The sequence below is a fragment of the Carassius gibelio genome, chromosome B9, assembly GCF_023724105.1.
Source record: "Carassius gibelio isolate Cgi1373 ecotype wild population from Czech Republic chromosome B9, carGib1.2-hapl.c, whole genome shotgun sequence".
Taxonomy (NCBI): Eukaryota; Metazoa; Chordata; class Actinopteri; order Cypriniformes; family Cyprinidae; genus Carassius; species Carassius gibelio.
Genome location: NC_068404.1, coordinates 733,097 through 753,363, shown reverse-complemented (window position 1 = coordinate 753,363; position 20,267 = coordinate 733,097). Strand labels below are relative to the sequence as shown.

Genomic DNA, 20,267 nt, shown 5'->3' with positions numbered 1-20,267 from the left:
CATTCCTTACAAGCTGTCATATAAATGTCCCGGTTGCTGTACAAGCAGCATAAAAGTCACATACCGAAAGTCAAGACAGAGTCTCTGCAAAAGTCTCAGCATCCTGCGAGGACGAAAAAACTCTGTCCATGGTGTCACTGGAGACCCGCAGCCGTGCCGGGTAGATGAAACCGCTCCTCACACCTGCATCTCGGAGTCGTGTGCGGACGGGATCAAATGCCTGTCGTTGCTTCATCACCTCCGCTGGGTAATCAGGAAAAAAGTGAAGCGCAGAGGAAACTGCTGGCGGGCCAATTGTAGTATTTTCTCCTTCAGCTGGAAATGATGAATCCGTGCTATCATTACACGTGGGCGCACATCGTTCTCAGAGAGCCGTCTTCCCAGCCGATGAGCCCGGTCCACCTCCAGCGGTTTGGGAAAGTTGTCAGCGCCCAGCAGCTCAGGGATGAACTTGGCCAAAAACTCTGTTGGATGTCCGTTCTCGATTTTCTCAGGCAAGCCGACGATTTTAATATTCTGCCGTCGGGAGCGAGTCTCCAGATCAGTTACTTTCAAACGAAGCATTTCGTTTTCCGACTGCATTTTCGTACATTGCTGCTCAACAAGCAAAAGGTGGCCGTCATACTCCAAGCTAGCATTTTCCACCTCCTGTATTCGGTTACGAAGACTCGCCAGCGTCGCCTGGGTGGATGCCAAAGATGCCTCCAAGTCGTTGAAACGGTCGTTCATCGTTTTGCTCATACTTCGTATCGCTGCGAGGATGCTCGATTCAGACTCCAGAGCAGACTCATTGGCTAATTCCGGAGCTGCAGCAGCTCGCTCCGCACATGGCTGGCCATCTTCATCAGCCTCACTTGAGGCTTTCTCTTGCCGCTTCCCTCCTTCAGATTTTGGTTTTGTCATCCCGAGGTACTTAAATGAAAATATTTATGCGGCGAAACCGGGAAATTAGGTGAAATATTAAGTTATGACCAAATTATTTCAAACATGGAGAGGAGCCCTGGAAAAACACGACTACTCCATACGGTGCTCACTAGCGCCCCCTCAGGTAATTTGTAACTCTAAAGAGAGCAGTCTCAGTACTATGATATTGTAACAATGTTCATTGTGTAGGAAGGAAGACGGAAGGGTCGGCTGTGACTACTGACTGCTTTATTTATAAATTCAAAACAGAAAGTGTGCAAAACGGACACCAACAAAAGACAAAACAATCAACATAAACTCCGTCGAAAGGTAGTAGCCAGCAGTCCTTCTCTCTTTCCTCCGCTCCTGTTTCTCCTGGTGTTTTATACTCTCTCCACGCCAATTACTGCAACAAGTGACAGGTCTTCGTTATTTGCGCTTAACCCACTTTCTCACCGCGCATCTCCCGACGCTCTCCCCCACTGCAGGTTTCGCTTTGTGGTAGAAGTGATGGTTCTTCCATACTTGTAACAAGAAGTAGAATTTACAATTTTGGCTATATGAAGTTTGCACATAACTAAATAATGATCACATACATTATCAAGTATGTGGTCTTGAAGAGGATCCTTTTTTTCTCTCATTTGGACTCAGTCTTGACTTGGACTCAAAACTTTTGGACTTGGACTTGACTTGGACTTGACAAAGCTGGACTTGACTTCAGCTCTAGGCCCCAAGGGGTCACAAATGCTATCAAGTGCTTCTACCCTTCGGCCATAAACCCCTGGTGATAAGCCTTTCCCTGATCGAGTATGGAGAACCAGGGAAAACAACCCAAGGTGTTCATGAGATCTCTTGGCAGAAAATGGCAGTCTGGAATGGTCTTCCTGTTAAGCTGTCGGTAGTCAATACATAGTTGTAATGTACCATCTTTTTTACGGATGCACACTACTGGGGCAGCATAGGGTGAATGAAATTTTACTATTCAACCCTGGCCATACATTGACAATGCTGTTCTTTCTCTTTGGCCTGTTACTGTTTAGTAAAGGAATTTACTAAATTTGTCAGAGCTTCAACTTATCAGTTTGTGAATATCCTTTTTGCATGTTCAGTAGTAGCAGCTGCTGCCTTAATTTCTGAAACGCCTTTAATCTGGGCACTTCGAGCATGAGTGACTTTAGGTAATGTTAGTGACTATAGTTGGCACTGTCTCTCCTCCTCCTGACTGGTAACTTTTACATGCTGATAACTGGATCTTTTGTTTAATGCCAATGACACGAAATTGCTGCAGGTTTTAATTTTCCCCTTGACGTGCACACATCAAATTTTGGAACAGCTCAGTGCTACTCTTATAACCTAAATGAGGCCCTTTCAACTCCTGCACTGTCAAATCCTCTTTTTCCATTAATATCTCCTTGAAGTGACCAGGTTTAATGATTTTAGCACGCCTCTGATGATTTCCCTCTCACTAAAGTGTGCATGTAGACCTTCTTCATTTTGTCTGCATAAACTGTTGAAGATAATCTCAGAGGTGGAGTCACCAATGGACTCTAAACTCCCTCCGTGAGAGGTATGGAAGTTCCCTCCTGAACATGTGGTCCTCTGCCTGGAGTATTGTAAGTCTGAAAAGGAAGTGTGAGAGTGCTGGATGGTGGAAATATAGTGAAAGTAGGGACACAAGTCGGTTCTGGGGCACCTAATGGTTAGCGATTCAGACTCGCAATCGAAAGGTTGTGAGTTTGAGTCTCGGGCTGGCAGGAATTGTAGGTGGGGGGAGTGCATGCACAATGCTCTCTCCATCTTCAATACCATGACTTAGGTGCCCTTGAGCAAGGCATCAAACCCCAAACTGCTCCCCAGGCGCCGCTTCATAAATGGCTGCCCACTGCTCCGGGTGTGTGCTCACAGTGTGTGTGTGTGTTCACTGCTCTGTGTGTGTGCACTTCGGATGGGTTAAATGCAGAGCACGAATTCTGAGTATGGGTCACCATACTTGGCTGAATGTCACATCACTTTCACTTTCACTTTTTTGAGTTATTCACAGATTCTGAAAGTGTCTCCAAGCTTTCAAATGATGTCTAACACATGAAAATCTGATAATATTTGGAGAAGTTGTGGCCATTTGAAGGTAAGCACTCAAAAAAGCTCAAAAAGGAGAAAATGTGAAAAGTTCTCTCCTGTTCTCACCTGCTGGGAGTGACAATATGGCTCATTTACATCTCATTACATCTCATTCAGATAAGCCATACCCCTGTAAAGCTCCCCCCTGTAAAGCTGCATGGTTGCATAGCAATGATAGACTCAAAGGGAAAAATCAGACTGCATACTATTAATAATAAAGGATTGTTGCATTGTAATGTCAGTAATTTATCTTGTTTGACTTTCATAAAAATGATTTAGAGGCTGAAATATGTGAGTTTTATCTTTTTATAAAACCTTTTTGTCAAAACTCGTGCATGAACTTGTGCATAGTAGATAACGTTGCAAGACACTCTTTTAAAATCTGACCATCATTTTTAATGTTATTATTTTAATGTTTATGTAAACATAAAAGTACATATTGATGCTAATTTTATTTGTTATCTGCTGGTTTTCTAAATAAAACTTGGGGAATTGATTTCATTATGTAGCATTAGGACTTTTTTAACAGGGTTCAGTGATAACCGTGATCATTTTGGTCACTATAATCATGAAATTAATTTTAGTTTATCATAGTTGATCATAACTAGAGATGAAATGGCATGAAAATTTCATGGACTTAATGTGAGGACACATTATGTATATACTATACTGTTCTCTAAAATGATCTGATATTAAGTTTGGCATGGATTTTATTGAAAAGAGCTTAGGCTCAGGTAACCAGTCATTTCACAGTGTGTCTGTGAAACACTATGGTACCCGTAGTAGTTTTGTTCGCGCATGAACATAATGGCAACGTACAAAAAAAATTACCTCACGTGGGAAACACTTAACGTAACAGTAAATGCAAGTAACTAACGTAAGGTCTAAACATGGAGTAAACATGAGATAACGTGTATGTGTTCTTAAAATGAATACAAAACGACAAACTTTGATGTTTATGGAAACTCACCCCATAAGAAACAGAAAAGTATTCTTGCAGATCTCGTTGCCTCCAATGAAATAAGTAGCCATCTCCGAAGATTGCACTGTGCGTCTGTGTCTAATTTGCATGTCCTTCCGCTGTTTTTCTGCAGCGAAAGAATCCTGCTTTATGTTATACATAATGTCTGGAGAAAGCTTCTGATTACAGGACGGTCTCCCGTGCAGAGACTTCTCTTTTCTCCTCGTTTAGCATTTACAGCCAAAGTTACGGATTCTCCCCATTTCTCTGTCTTTATACCCATCAAATGTTACTGTCTTACGGTCCAACTCGTTTGACGCCAGTCCGATACATTCTCATCTGTGATAATCTTTGTGGCGTTCATCTTCATTGAATTTAGATGTCAGCTAGAGCCGGCCAGAGCACTGTATAATAAGTAGCCACCCTTCCCTTGGAGGGCGGGTGTTACAGATCACGGATTACGGTTACGGATCGGGAGGCTGAGGAGTAACAGATAGAGTTGTTTATTGAACAGACACAAGCAGAGGAGCAGGTAGTGAAGGATGAGTGAGAGGATGGATCTGTGCAGGCTGGGTGAAGACGTCCAAGGGTGAAGGTGAACCACACACACACTGGGGAACTGGATCTTCGGAGAATCGCTGAAGAGAAGCAAGTAGAAGAGGAGTTAGTCCTTAGAGTTAGCATACAGGTATGACCTTGTCGCGAACGTGACTGGTCAATGACTGAGTGCGTGATTTTTATGGTGCTGAGGTGATTGGGTGGTAATGAGGATCAGGTGGATGTGATCAGTATTCCGGTGAGGGCGTGTGTTGTGATTAAATGGAGGTGGAACCTGGTGTGTTTGTAACAGTACCCCCCTCCCCACAGACCCGCTCCACACAGTGGCACCATGGAGATGTTCCAAGGCAGCTGGGATGAGGGGAAGTGGGTAACGGAACTTCACTGTAATATTATTGAGAGGCCGATAATAAATACATTGTCTCAAACCTCCGTCCTTTTTATCAACAAAGAAGAAACTTGAAGCAGCAGGGGAAGTAGATAGACGAATATAATCCTGGGCCAGTGCCTCCTTGATGTAATCCTCCATGGCCTTCTCTTTGGGAATGGATAGGGGATATATCCTTCCCTTAGGCACTAGTTCACCCGGCAGCAGATCTATGGCACAGTCCCATGGCCGGTGTGGAGGCAGCTTGGAGGCCCGTTTGGGGCAGAAGACGTCACTGAAGGGGGCGTAGCAGTGAGGGGTTGTGATGGATTGGTTTTCCACTGGGCTCTCTATAGATGTGCAACAGACTGGAAGAGGTTCAGGGGAAGGTGTGGCTGTTACTGGACAACCGGAGATGTAGGTTTTGAAACAGGCATCGCCCCACTTCAGGACTTCACCTGTCTTCCAGGAAATTACAGGGTTGTGCTGCTCCAACCACAGGCGCCCTAGAATCACGTCAGCGGTGGATTCCTCCAGAACCAGCAGATGGATTTCCTCGTGGTGGAGTAGTCCGGTTTGGAGGGATATGAGACCCACACTATGGTGCACGCATCTCTTGCTTAACGGTTTGCCGGTGATAGTGTGGACTTGGTAGGCTGACGGCGTTGCCGTGGTAGGGAGCTTGAGCTGACGGCAGAGGGCGCAGGAGATAAAGTTGCCGGCTGACCCAGAATCGAGGAGGGCGGAAACTGGAAGAGATATTTCAGTGGCAGTAAGTGTCACAACAGTGGTGAGAGTTTTAATTTGGTATCTTGAAGGAAGAATCGCTCTCACCATGTGACGTGGAGGACAGACGGGGCATACAGCAATGGCATGCCCCAGGGCTGCACAGTGGAGGCACAGATTCTGGGCCAGCCGTCTTTGTCATTCAGCCATAGTAAAACGATAGGAGTCCAAAAGCATGGGTTCACTGGCTGGTTCTGGGGAGCTGACGGCCTCTGGTTGGCTGAGTGGCATAGAGGAATACGCCCGGCCCTGGTGCTCTTCTAAGCATGACTGCATACGAGTGGCGAAGCGGATGGACAGCTGGATGAATCATTTTAGCCTGATGGTGTCCTCGTATGCAGCGAGATGCAACCGCACTTGAGGTTCCAATCCCTGACGGTAGGTAGTCAGTAAAGCCTGTTCGTTCCATCCACTGAAGGCCGCTAGAGTCCTAAACTGAAGGGGATATTCATTGACAGACATTTTTCCCTGTTTGAGATTATACAACTTCTCACCAATGGAAGAGTCCCAAGCTGGTCTGCCGAAAACTTCATGGAAATGGTTGATGAAGCTAGAATAAGACTGGATAACTGCGTTATTTTGAGTCCAGATAGAATCTGCCCACAGTAGTGCTTTACCTTACAGCTGCGAAATAACAAAGGCTACCTTAGATCGCTCAGTAGGGTACAAGTGCGTTTGCATCTACAGGACCAGCGAACATTGTAGTAGGAAACCGCTGCATTCCTCCGCCGAACCAGAGTTGGGTGCTGGCCGGGCCATGGAACTGGTGTGAATGGAAGGTGAGGAAGTGCTCGCTGGTGTTGGGGATGCAGGTGTAGCCGTGAGTGTTCTGCTAGCAAGGATGTTGCTCTGCTATGACACTCATTGATTACTACAGTAAATGGCCAGAGATTGCATTTACACCTGATGTTACTTCTGCAACTGTTGTGAAATTCCTGTCTGCTGCATTCAGTTGTGAGGGAAATCCTCTTGAACTTGTAACTGATAATGGCTCACAATTTGTTTCGGCGGAGTTTGAGGCATTCCTTGCAAACAGAGATATTAAGCATTACCATAGCACTATCTATTACCCCCAAGTGAATGGGGAGATTAAACGCTTCAATAGAGTGTTCAAAGACTGTTTGCAGACTGCTAGCATTGAAGGTAAAGAGTGGAAAGTTTTTGTGACAGAGTTTCTATGCAAATCAACTCCACATTCTGTGACAAAGCTGTCACCTGCTGAGCTTTTGCATGGTCGAGAAATTAAGACAAATCTACATGTGAGTGGTCTTCCATGCGTGGCTCCTCCAAAATATCAACAGAATCTGAAAAAAATCATCCAACAGTCACACAAAATGAAAGAGTACACAAAATGGCGATGCAGTGCACAATCTCCAAAAATTCAAGTTGGGACATTTGTGCATATTAGGAAGCTTGGTATTTCCAAGAAATTATAACTTTTTAAAGTTATGGCTCAGAAAGGCTCAGAAACTTATCTCCTTTCAGATGGAAAAGTTTGGAATTCTATGCACCTTGCTCCGACTGCATCCTGCATCACTAGGTCCAATACAGCTTCTTTAACAGAAGACTCCTTCAAGCCTCTTGAAGTATCTCAGACACCTCAAATGTCAGTTTCTCCTTTTTGTGCCTCGGTCCTAGTAGAGTGCGTTGGGCTCCAATATGGACCAAGGACTATTTTAAATAAAGGGATGTCCTTGATAACTTAACAGGGGCGGGATATACGAAATACTAGAAAAATTTGTTTATGTATAGTTGTTTATAGTAGAAATGAGCAACACCTGCTCGACCCACTGGTCTCGAGTCCCACGGAGGAGATGGAAGGATATAAAACCGGAGCGATGACAGTGACGGACGAGAGAGGACCAGGCCTGGATTTTAGTTTGTGTTTTGGTTTTGTTTTTGTTTGTGCACGTCAGTCGGCCGTGAGGGGCCATGTTAAGTAGTAATCGAACGGAATATTCAGAAAAAAGGCTTTGAAAATTAGGATTATAAAATTTAGCGTAGAATTGGATGCCGGTGAGGAGTTTGCGAATACAAGAAATTTTAAGATTAAAAGGAGCAAACGGTCTAAATTAGAATAGGAAAAACAGAAATTTGGAAGGAAAAACAAAACATTAGAAAAGCGGACAATGCAGACGTGTAGGCTTTGAGTGTAGAGGGAGCGATGCCTTTAGAAATATAATTTCTAGCTGACGTAAGCAGGTCGTTTAGTTTAGTATTTTGTCTGCAAAGGGAGGGCAGATTGAAGGATCCGGGTTGGCTGAGGGGCACAGTTGTCTGAAAGTCTGAAATCGAAATCGAGAGAGCGCATCAGCAATAACATTGGAGTGACCGGGTATGTGTTCAGCTTTGATAATAAAATTTAAAACAACGGATTGCCAAATTAACCATCTCAGAAAAGGCATGATCATATGGCAAGAAGATCTACCTTTATTAATGATGGCAACTGTGGCTTCATTATCGCAGAGCATCAAGATACGTTTACGTGACCATTCTGGGCCCCAGATGATGCTGGCTAAGGCTATAGGATAGCGCAGATGAAACTGAGTCGGAAGCGGTTGGTGAATAATTGGAGTTGGAGCGATGATTCAAAATTGTTGTTGTAGAAAAAAGAAATACCGTTCCACTCGTTAAGCAGTCTTTTCCAGAATTTAGTGTCAGATAAAAAGCCTTCGTCTAGTTAGATCTGATCGCTTAGTTTTTCCACAGAATGTGCCAGAGTTAACAATTGTGTAATTAAAGCCCTGCCTTGAGGAATGATTCTCATAGCGGAATTTAGGTGTCTGAGTAGCGAAAGCAAATCACGCTTTAACATGGAATGTAGGGAGCGGAAAGATTCCAGTTTTTCGGGTGGAAGAGAAGCTTGAATTAGCATTGAATCTAGGAAAATCCCCAGAAATTATAATGAAGTAGAGGGTCCCAAATTTTCTCAGCGGAAAATTTCTACCAGAAAGACTCAGGAGATAAAATGATATATGAAGCATACGTTTATTGATAACTCAGCAAGCATAATTATACATTTCTTTGGCGGAAGGCCCCATCCATGGTTCGTAATCCGAGGGTAGTGGACCTGCATTTCCTGCCTGAATACGAAGGCAGGGGCGCAGCTGACCCCCAAAAATAGGTGGATTATGAAACCACCAGACTAGGCCAGCCTTCCCCCCCGAGAAATTGTTATCACGTGGGCATCTGTGAACTCAAACATGTGTAAGTATGATCTTTTATACTGAAGTATAAAGACGTGATTGGATAATGATGAAGGTAATAAGTGACGAAGTAATTGAGTCTTCCTGGCAGAACTTAGGCTAAAGCTTTCATTGACAGGAAATGGGCCAATAAATTTGGTAGCTAATTTGATAGAAACGGAGCGGAGTGGAATTGTTAGTAGAAAGCCACACTTTTTGACCCACGACGTATACGGGAGGCTTCGACCGGTGGCGATCGGCATTGGCCTTAGTGCACTCCCTCATCCGGAGCAGAGTTTCGCGGGCTCTGGTTTATGTGCAGTGGCACCTCTGGACAAATGAGTGAGCGGAGGGGACCGACATGCCATTAGAGGGCAGTAACAAAATCTAGAGCGTTATGTGACCAGGGCTTCGAAGGGACAGACAGCGGTTGAAGAAGCCCATCTGGAGATCGGTTAGATGACTTACCACTGGCGCAAACTGAGCAGGCCAAAACAAAATCGTGGACGTCGCGAGCCATAAGTGGCCACCAGAATCATTGCTCATCCCTTGATGACAAGCAACTTTAGAGCAGTGACCCCACTGATTAACTTTGGACCGTAACTGGAATTGAGTCTTTTGGCAGTTCTAATGTACTCTAAATTCTTGTGATCAGTCCAAACAATGAAAGGTACCCCTGACCCTTCCAACCAGTGACGCCACTCCTCTAAAGCTAATTTGACAGCCAACAATTCTCTGTTACCAATGTGATAATTGGGTTCAACAGGAGATAAACGATGTGAAAAAAAACACGCAGGGATGCATCTTATCATCCGAGGCAGCATGTTGGGAAAGAACTGCTCCTACTCCCACCTCTGATGCTTCAACCTCCACCACGAATTGCCGTGTGGGATCAGGGGCTACTAGGATAGGAGCCGAAACGAAGTGGCTCTTGAGGTAGGTAAATGCAGTTTCGGCTGCATCAGACCACCTGAACGGAGTACTGGGGGAGGTCAAGGCGGTCAGAGGTGAGACTAGTTGGCTGAAATTATGAATAAAACGTCGATAAAAATTGGCGAACCCCAGAAACCACTGTAGGGCCTTACGGGAATCTGGAAATGGCCAATCTATCACAGCCTTAACCTTGTCAGGATCCATACGTATTCCCTCGGATGAGATGATATACCCTAGGAAGGGAACAGACTGTGCATGGAATACGCATTTCTCCGCCTTGACAAAAACACCATTCTCAAGTAATCTCTGGAGCACTCATCTGACATGTTGCATATGTTCCTGGAAAGATGAAGAAAAAATCAGTATGTCATCCAGGTAAACATATATAAACTGATCTACGATGTCTCTCAACTCGTCATAAGCGAGTGCTTGGAAAACCCCTGGAGAGTTGGAGAGCCTGAACGGCGTCACCAGATATTCAAAGTGCCTATAGGGGTGTTAAAGACGGTTTTCCATTCATCCCCCTTCAAATTTTTTGAATACGGATGCTCCCTGTAACCTCTCGAAAGCTGAAGACATCGACGGCAAAGGATAGCTATTCTTTATTGTGATGTTGTTCAGCTCCCGGTAGTCAATACAAGGTCGCAGAGAACCATCCTTCTTACCCACAAAAAAGAATCCCGCCCTCGCTGGAGAAGAGGATGGGCGGATGAACCTCGATGCCAAGGAATCAGAAATGTATTTCTCCATGGCCTCTCTCTCCGGAATAGAAAGAGTGTAAAGTTTTCCTTTAGGCGGAGATTTTCCTGGAACTAAGTCTATAGCACAGTCATAGGGACGATGTGGAGGAGGAGAAGCAGTACGGGACTTACAGAACACCTCTTTCAGGTCCAAGTACTCTGCGGGCATGTTTGATAACACCATGGTCTTCTCCTGAAAGACAGAAACAGGCACAACAGGAAAAGCAGAAACCAGACAAGACTTATGACAACTTTCACTATACAGGGTGACTGTGTTGGAACCCCAACAGAGTTATGGGTTCAGTGTAGTGAGTGACGTGTGGCAGTTCCTGGCCATTGAGTGCGGTGACAAGGAGGGGCTACAATGCAAAATGCATGGAACATTTGTTAAGGAAAGTCTTGTAAAAGTTAGGCTCACCGGAGTAACTCTCTGGTGCCGGAAGTCGTGGATTTGGCCAGAAGTGGTGCTGGGAGACCTCCCGGGGGGCGGGCAGCTCAGGCTGTGTGGTGGGCACAGCGGGAGAGGTGAGTTGATGGATCTGCTGGGTGAGCTTGGACACCTGTGTCACCAGCACTTGGATCGCGCGTCCGGTGTTCACAATGCTCTCCTGCTGCTCATTCATGCGGTTGACGCTGTGATGGATGACTTCCGAGAGTGAAGTGGTGCTTGCTGCTTCCATTTTGGGTGAGAGCATTCTGTAACGTCAGGGTGAAAGGAGTGGCAGGAAGCAAGTGCAAGTTAACACAGTTTAATGAGAACAATGATACAGGACAACAATAGGAAACAAAGATGACACTGAAGGGAATACACAGTCCAGGATGGTGCAGGTGAGTGAAGGATCCGGGTGGCGGAGATGAGTTGGCAGCAGGAGAGGGTGACACAGGAACTGCGGGGAAGCGAGCCGAAGGTAAGTGATGTGGCTTGTTGGTGATGTGCGAAGAGTGGACCGGGTTCCGGGGAGACACGGACATCCAACGCAGAAACACACAAGAAAGCAAACATAAGTCGAAGTACATGAAACAACGCACTAACAAACAAAAGACGTTAGACAAGCCAATATATAGGGATGAGTCATGAGTGACAGCTGTTGCTGATGACAATTAGCGGAGACACCAACAAACTAATCAGTGCTGACGCGTAACACACAGACTTCACTCACATAGTGAAAAACCCTGAGATCACGGTTTACCAACCGTGACAAATGCCTCTGGGGAAACTGATAGGTAATTTTGAAGGCATTCACTATTGTTGCTATGCAAATAATATTCAATTATATATTTATTTTAAGCATCATGAAATTACAAAATTGTCTTCTCTTCTAAATTGTATAAACTCTATTAAAGCCTGGATGGCAAAAAATTACTTATTTAAATCCTGAAAAAAAAAACAGAAGTACTTATCTCGCTTCCTGCTGGTGTTCTCCCAAAAGTGATGGCAAATCTTGGCCCTTTATCAAATTCTGTTAAATCTACCCTTCGTAATTTAGGTGTTCATATGATAAAAGCCTTCAGTCTTGTTCAACATGTGAATTACTTGGTTCATAATTGTTTTTATCAGTTGAGAAAGATCACAAAATTAAGGCCAGTTATGTCCACAGCAGAGATGGAAATAATATTACATGCATTTATTTCCTCCAGCCTTGATTATTGTAACTCTCTTTTTACTTGTCTTAATAATTCATCCCTTAAAATGCTGTTCAAAATGCTGCTGCTAAGCTTTAACCACATCATCAAAGAGATAACTGCTAATTTTAATTTCTTTAGATTGGTTCCCTGTCAAATTTAGAATTAATTAAAAAATTATTGTGATGGTTTTTAGAGCATTGCATGGTCAAGCCCCTGTGTATATAAACGAAATGTAGCAACTCAATGACTCTATGACAATAGAGAGCCTTTAAGGGTTAGTTCAGCCAAAAATGAAAATGATGTTATTAATGACTCACCCTCATGTCGTTCCAAACCCGTGAGACCTCCGTTTATCTTCAGAACACAGTTTAAGATATTTTAGATTTATTCAGAGAGCTCTCAGTCCCTCCAGTGAAAATATATGTACGGTATACTGTCCATGTCCAGAAAGGTAAGAAAAACATCATCAAAGTCGTCCATGTGACATCAGAGGGTCAGTTAGAATTTGTTGAAGCATCAAAAATACATTTTGGTCCAAAAATAGCAAAAACTATGACTTTATTCAGCATCGTATTCTCTTCCAAGTCTGTTGTGAGTGCATTCACAACGCTCCTGACGTGTTTTTTGGCGTGTCCAATAACAAAGAAAACATGTCAGCAGCGTCACTGCAGTCTTGTGAACACTGCACACCCATCACCTATACTAGAGCATATTAGGGCTAAATATACATGTAACAGTGTTCATTTTCTTGCTCTCCATTCATACTTAGCTATTTAAGTCATGCAATTTATTACGCCTTTGCAATTGTTTTCTTCCAAGTTAATTTCTCATCAAAGATTAATAAGACTAGAAAAAATGTAGCGCTCCAAACAGAAAAAAAGTTCTTGTACTGCAGGTGCGTAGAGCCAATGGCATAGGAATAAACAAGAGGAGTGGCTGGCCGCACACTGATCCACTTAAGACTGGAACTTTATTTTTTAAATTGCATCTTGCAAAAAACGTGCAAAGTGCATGTGGGTTAAAAACAGAATGGACACCAGCGAATGTTTCAGCGCATTGCTATCTTCAGTTTCTTATCTGAAGAAAGCAATGCGCTGAAACGTTTGCTGGTGAGCGAGACCGCACACATCAACGCGCTTCAAAAGCGTCAACAGTGCTGCATAGGATTTGTTCGAGAATGCCTCCAAATAAGTGTATTTTTGGATGTGAGGGAAAGTTTACCGTGTTCAGCTTCCCCAAGAACCCAGTGTTACATGAACAGTGGATGCAGTTTGTTTTTCCGGGGTAGCAACGGAGTGTATCAAATGCGTTTGTGTGTTCAGGTCAATTGAGTGACGAATGTTTTATAAATCAAGGCCCAAGTCGACACTGGATTTGCACATCGTTTGCTATTAAAACATGGAGCCGTCCCTGTGATAAAAGACCCCATTCATGTACAACTGCATCAGATTTCTGTATTTTTATTTTTAAATCGGCACATAAGTGATTATATGTTAATGGAAACAACACGAAACATGGCTTTTTCCGGAAAGAATCGGAAAGCTGTATTTTTCTTTTAAATATGATAAAACTAAATACTTTTTGGATATATGAAGGATGCAGTACTACTCTATAGGTACTCAAGATTCACATGAGATTATGTGAAACTGTGCATGTTTTGTACCCTTTAAAGATTTTTTAATATAATTTTTAATTAATATCGGAGGATTCACTGTAGATCTCTCCTTCCCAAAACCACTCTGGTCTGATGATCATGTCTTTTTCTTCTTTTTTTGTTTTCTCTCCAAAAAGTAATTCAGCGTTCTTACTATAATTTTCTCCATTATTTAGAAAAATGTAGAGGTTAGGGCAAGTGGCCTATTAGATTTTGTTGCGTGTTTTTCTTTCACTATTGGCATCACTATTGCACTTTTCCAATCATTGGGTACTTTCATTTCATATATGATTACACAGATCCAATAATGCTTCAACAGCTACCTCTGGTGAGTGTTTTTATTTTATTTTTTTAACATAGACCTACTAACTGATCAGATCTCTGTCTGGTCTTGTATTCTTTGAACTGTTGAATGTTGGCTATTTTTGACTCATAACAATTTAATACTTTATCCATATTATTATCAACTCGTTTTTTCATATAAACTTTCTCATTCATTTTTTTTTTTTTCATTTTCTTCATTGTCTTCTCTCAGTTGACAAATTAACATTTTTCTGTCGGCATTAAGAAAGAAAGAAAGAAAGAAAGAAGAAAATGTATATATAAACTAAATTATTGTAATAAGATTTGTTGACTTTTGTGTCAGTATTATCAGATTCTAAGAGTATATATACAAGTAAGTTAAAAAGACACAAAAAGATCAGTAATTTTTACTTTTAGTATTGAAGTATATTAAAAGCCTAATACCTTTTTTTTTTTACTTTACTTGAATAAAATTGAAAAGGAGAAGATAATACTCTTACTGTATTAATGCTTAATTTCACTTTTTCTCAAGTATATGATTTGTTAAGTTTAATTTCGTTTTTATTATATTTTTCATTTATTATTCTCCATCCATCATCCATCATCTTCCGCTTATCCAGGGCTGGGTCGCGGGGGCAACAGTCTAAGCAGAGACGCCCAGACTTCCCTCTCCCTAGCCACTTCTTCCAGCTCTTCCGGGGGGACCCCGAGGCGTTCCCAGGCCAGCTGGGAGACATAGTCCCTCCAGCGTGTCCTAGGTCTTCCCTGGGGCCTCCTTCCGGTGAGACGTGCCTGGAACACCTCCCTGGGAAGGCGTCCAGGAGGCATCCGAAATAGATGCCCGAGCCACCTCAGCTGGCTCCTCTCGATGTGGAGGAGCAACGGCTCTACTCTGAGCTCCTCCCGAGTGACCGAGCTTCTCACCCTATCTCTAAGGGAGCGCCCAGCCACCCGACGGAGAAAGCTCATTTCGGCCGCCTGTATCCGGGATCTTGTCCTTTCGGTCATGACCCACAGCTCATGACCATAGGTGAGAGTAGGAACGTAGATTGGCCGGTAAATCGAGAGCTTTGCCTTACAGCTCAGCTCCTTATTCACCACGACAGACCGGTACAGCGACCGCATTACTGCAGAAGCTGCACCGATCCGTCTGTCAATCTCACGTTCCATCCTTCCCTCACTCGTGAACAAGACCCCAAGATACCTGAACTCCTCCACTTGAGGCAGGAACTCTCCACCAACCTGAAGTGGGCATTCCACCCTTTTCCGACTGAGAACCATGGCCTCGGACTTGGAGGTGCTGATTCTCATTCCAGCCGATTCTCATCCCACACTCGGCTGCAAACCATCCCAGTGCACGCTGAAGGTCCTGGTCTGAGGAGGCCAACATGACAACATCATCCGCAAAAAGCAGTGACGAAATCGTATGGTCCCCAAACCGGACACTCTCCGGCCCTTGGCTGCGCCAAGAAATTCTGTCCATAAAAATTATGAGCAGAACCGGTGACAAAGGGCAGCCCTGCCAGAGTCCAACATGCACCGGGAACAGGTCTGACTTACTGCCGGCAATGTGACCCAAGCTCTTGCTCTGGTCGTACAGGGACCGAACAGCCCTAAGTAGGAAACCGCCGACCCCATACTCCCGGAGCACCCTCCACAGGATGTTGCGAGGAACACGGTCGAATGCCTTCTCCAAATCCACATAACACATGTGGACTGATTGGGCAAACTCCCATGAACCCCCCAGCACCCTGGAAAGGGTATAGAGCTGGTCCAGTGTTCCAGTGAAAACCACACTGTTCCTCCTGAATCGAAGGTTCCACTATCGGCCGAATTCTCCTCTCCCGTACTCTGGCATAGACTTTCCCAGGGAGGCTGAGAAGTGTGATCCCCCTATAGTTGGAACACACTCTCCGGTCCCCCTTCTTGAAAAGAGGGACCACCACCCTGGTCTGCCAGTCCAGAGGTACTGTCCCCAACCGCCATGCGATGTTGCAGAGGCGTGTCAGCCAAGACAGCCCCACAACATCCAGAGACTTGAGGTGCCTTGCCACCGAGGAGCTTTTTAACTACCTCGATAACTTCAGCCCGGGTGATGGACGAGTGCTCCTATGAGTCCCTAGGCACTGCTTCCTCAACGGAACACAAGTCGGTGGGATTGAGGAGATCCTCAAAGTATTCCTTCCACCACCCGACGATATCCCCAGTTGAGGTCAACAGGTGCCCATCTCTACTGTAAACAGTGTTGGTAAGGCACTGCTTCCCCGTCCTGAGGCGTCGAACAGTTTGCAAGAATCCCTTCGAGGCCAACCAATAGTCTTTCTCCATGGCCTCACCAAACTCCTCCCAGTCCCGATTTTTTGCCTCCCCGACTACCCGGGCTGCAGTCCGCTTGGCCTACCGGTACCTGTCAGCTGCCTCTGGAGTCCCACTAGCCATCCAGGCCCGATAGGACTCCTTCTTCAGCTTGACAGCATCCCTTACTTCCGGTGTCCACCACCGGGTTCGGGGATTGCCCGAGGGACAGGCACCGGAGACCTTTAGGCCACAGCTCCGAGCAGCCGCAGCGACAATGGAGGTGGAGAACATGGTCCACTCGGACTCAATATCTCCAGACTCCCTCGGGATCCGGTCGAAGCTCTGCCGGAGGTGGGAGTTGAAGATCTCTCTGACAGGGGGCTCAGCCAAACATTCCCAACAGACCCTCACAGTACGTTTGAGTCTGCCGAGCCTGTCCAGCTTCCTCCCCCCCCATCGGATCCAACTCACCACCAGGTGGTGATCAGTTGACAGCTCCGCCCCTCTCTTCACCCGAGTGTCCAAGACATATGGCCGAAGGTCTGATGACACAACCACAAAGTCGATCATCGACCTCCGACCTAGGATGTCCTGGTGCCACGTGCACTGATGGACACCCTTATGCTTGAATATGGTGTTCGTTATGGACAAACCGTCGTTAGCACAGAAATCCAATAACAGAACACCGCTCAGGTTCAGGTCAGGGGGGCTGTTCCTCCCAATCACGCCCCTCCAGGAAGGGTGCAACTTAAAGGGGTGGTCGATTGCGATTTCACTTTTTAAACTCTAGTTAGTGTGTAATGTTGCTGTTTGAGCATAAACAATATCTGCAAAGTTATGACGCTGAAAGTTCAATGCAAATAGAGATATTGTCTTTTAAAATTATGGCAGTTAAATGCCTATAAAAAACTGTCTCATAGAGACTACAAAAAGTTACTTACTGGGTTTGTTACATAACAAACCCAGATAAACCCCTCACTCGGGAGAAGACAGCAAAAGGAGGCGATTACCAGTGTGTCCTAGCGGTTGTAAAAGGTAGTAAATGAAATTAGCCAAAATAAAGGGCATTAAAAATTATTAAAAAGTAGTAAACGTCATCTGATGAGGTATTAAATTTTCAAACCCAATTTTTTTTTAGATACATTTTAAATTTGTGTTAAGTGCAGGCCTTTCTTCTAAAATTTGCGTGGATTGTTGGGAGTAGGACCTGAGCGATATCATGTGAGGTGTTCATTTGTGTGCGCACTGAAACAGACTGTGTATCCATGCAACTAGTCCGGGCTGCACAGACTGTTTACCTGCTCGAGCCGGAGCCACAACACCGTTATACACAGCACTGTAGCACTGGTAGATACAGTGAAGAAAGCCGAATCAATAACATCTCTGTGAAATCTTATGAGAAGCATTCAAATTCAGCGCAGAACTCTGTTAAATCTGATATCAGAACAAACACCACTGATGTGGAAACCAAGAAAAAATTGTTCAATAAACACAGTCTCCACCATTCACCATGGATTTATCAGTAAACTACAGGAACAACTTGTGGCAAAAATTATCTGATGTTTTCAAGTGATTTTACATGCTTCACACAACTTTTCCCAGCACTTCAATGCTTGAAAGTTATTTTGAAAGTGACGATATTTGTTAATCTTTAAATAGGTTTCCCCCATGTATGAATCTAAAAGTTTTATAATGTAGGAAAGGAAATACTTATTTAAAAATAAAAAAGATATTAAATGACCACTAGTAGACGGCTGCAGAGAAGTACTTATAGGTCATTTGTACTCACTAATATAGCCTATATATTTCTCTATTCATTAAATTAGGTTTAGACATTATGAATGGCAGTAATAAAAGTACATTTTATCATATGTAATATATTTATTACATCTGTAAGACGTCTGCTAAAGATCTAGGAATCATCTGCTGTGTAATCTGAAAAAGGTCTTAGAAGCAGTTTTACATGCATTCTAATGTCTTATTTGAAATCTGACAGTAAACGTCTTAGAGACGTACTGCAGATGAACAAGCACTCTTAAAAAACATCTTGCATATGTAAATGCAGACATTAGACATATCAGAGATGAAGATGTGTGATTAAGGTGCTTCACTGTCAGGTGCTGGAGACACCTTCTGTAGATCTTAATGGCTCTAGTGCTGGTGTCCTCAACCGTTAGTCTTAAGCCTATTCAGTGGTTCTCCAAGTCAGAAAATTCATAACAGTGTTAGAAGAATTTTCTCTGTGGTATATTTTCACTGCAAAACAATAAGAAATGGTGCAAATATCATAGCAAATTTTGAGAAAAGCTGCAGCAAAATCTGTAATTTTGATTGCAAAAATAATAATAAAAAAAAATTGTGAGATAGTGGAAACCCTGTTTTTTAGACCTATATGCTTACATAGTTGTTTGTATTCAAACAATTTCACGAATTTGTGTTCATTTTATTATTTAGCCTACTGTTGCTTTTCGGTAATAGTAGCTATTATATTGGAAAATTTATGTAATTAAATGGAGGTTGGAGTAGACTAATTTACCTGTTTATAGCTCCAGTCTAGGCACAAGCAGGCAGGCCATGGGTCCTGCTCCATCTCTCAAATTGACTCCATATCTGTCAGTGGTTCTTATACTTTTCACAGAGTACCCCCTCAGAAAATATTAGACTTTTCAAGCTCCACTATTGTGACTAACATTGACATGGCTTGTGATGGTCATAGTGTTATATATTTACTGTAATGCTTAATCTGGAGGTTTATCATGGCTCGGATAAAACCAAACAAAAATCAAGAGATTTTGTTTAAATGATTTTATTGTATGTTTAATCGTATCCTGAGTGCCACCAATAGTGAGCCACAGCTGGAGAACCAACGATCTAACTTTGTCATAACAGTCCTGATATATCTATCCCTGTCAAATGTAGCCCAACACTTGGCTCATGCTTTACTTTAGGTTAATAATGCTATAATTAAAGGCAAGGCAAGGCAAGTTTATTTATATAGCACATTTCGTACACAATGGTAATTCAAAGTGCTTTACATAAAAGAATGTAAAATAATCATAAAGAAAAATAATAAAAAAAATAAAACAAGCAATTTTAAAACTTTTAAAATGATTAAAACATTTAAAAACAGTTAGAAAATGATTTTACATAAATAAAATCAAATAAAATAAAACATTGAAAATATAGTGCAATCAGTTCAGGCTAAGGTTGTCTAATAAAGCAATAAGCCCCTCAAAGCTGTGTTTTCTGCGAATCTTTGACCAAAACTATGGACAAAGGCCCATTGTGACATCTTGATTAATCCCTCTGCTTTAACTAAATGTATCAGCTTAATTTATTTTAATAACACCTGTGCTTATCACGGCCACCTCTTTTTTAGATTGCTCACACATCAGACTTACTGACTAATGTTCTATGAAGAAGATGTCTCCTTCCTCCTCTGTCTTTATTTCTATTCTTATCACTTTGGGCAGTTTTTGTGTCCAGTGTTGATGTTAAATAATAATGACCTCGTAACATTGTAATGCAATATGTTATTCCATTTGTAAAAATATATTTAATTTACGCCACTACAGTTGCAGCTTGAAATTGCGCTGGCATTAAAACAAATATTTTGAAGGTAGTAAAAGGTATTAAATTCAATTTAAGAAGTTCTGTGGATGCCATGCTGTGCTGCTTTAGAGACAAGGAAGAACAATGATTCAGGATTCTGTCTGAATACAAATTCTGTCTAACAATTCTACATTCTAGTACACAGTCCAACCCCCCTTTAAATAGTCCTCCTGATTGAAAACGTGTATCCGTAATCAGTTCCTAGGCAGGAGTAATGGGAAAT

At 43.2% G+C, this 20,267-nt stretch overlaps 1 protein-coding gene across 29 annotated transcripts in view; it reads right to left on the bottom strand.

The window, feature by feature from the left end:
• The window catches only part of ranbp2 (RAN binding protein 2), a 231,696-nt gene that overhangs the window by 56,485 nt on the left and 154,944 nt on the right, over positions 1 to 20,267 (bottom strand). The window lies entirely within an intron of this gene.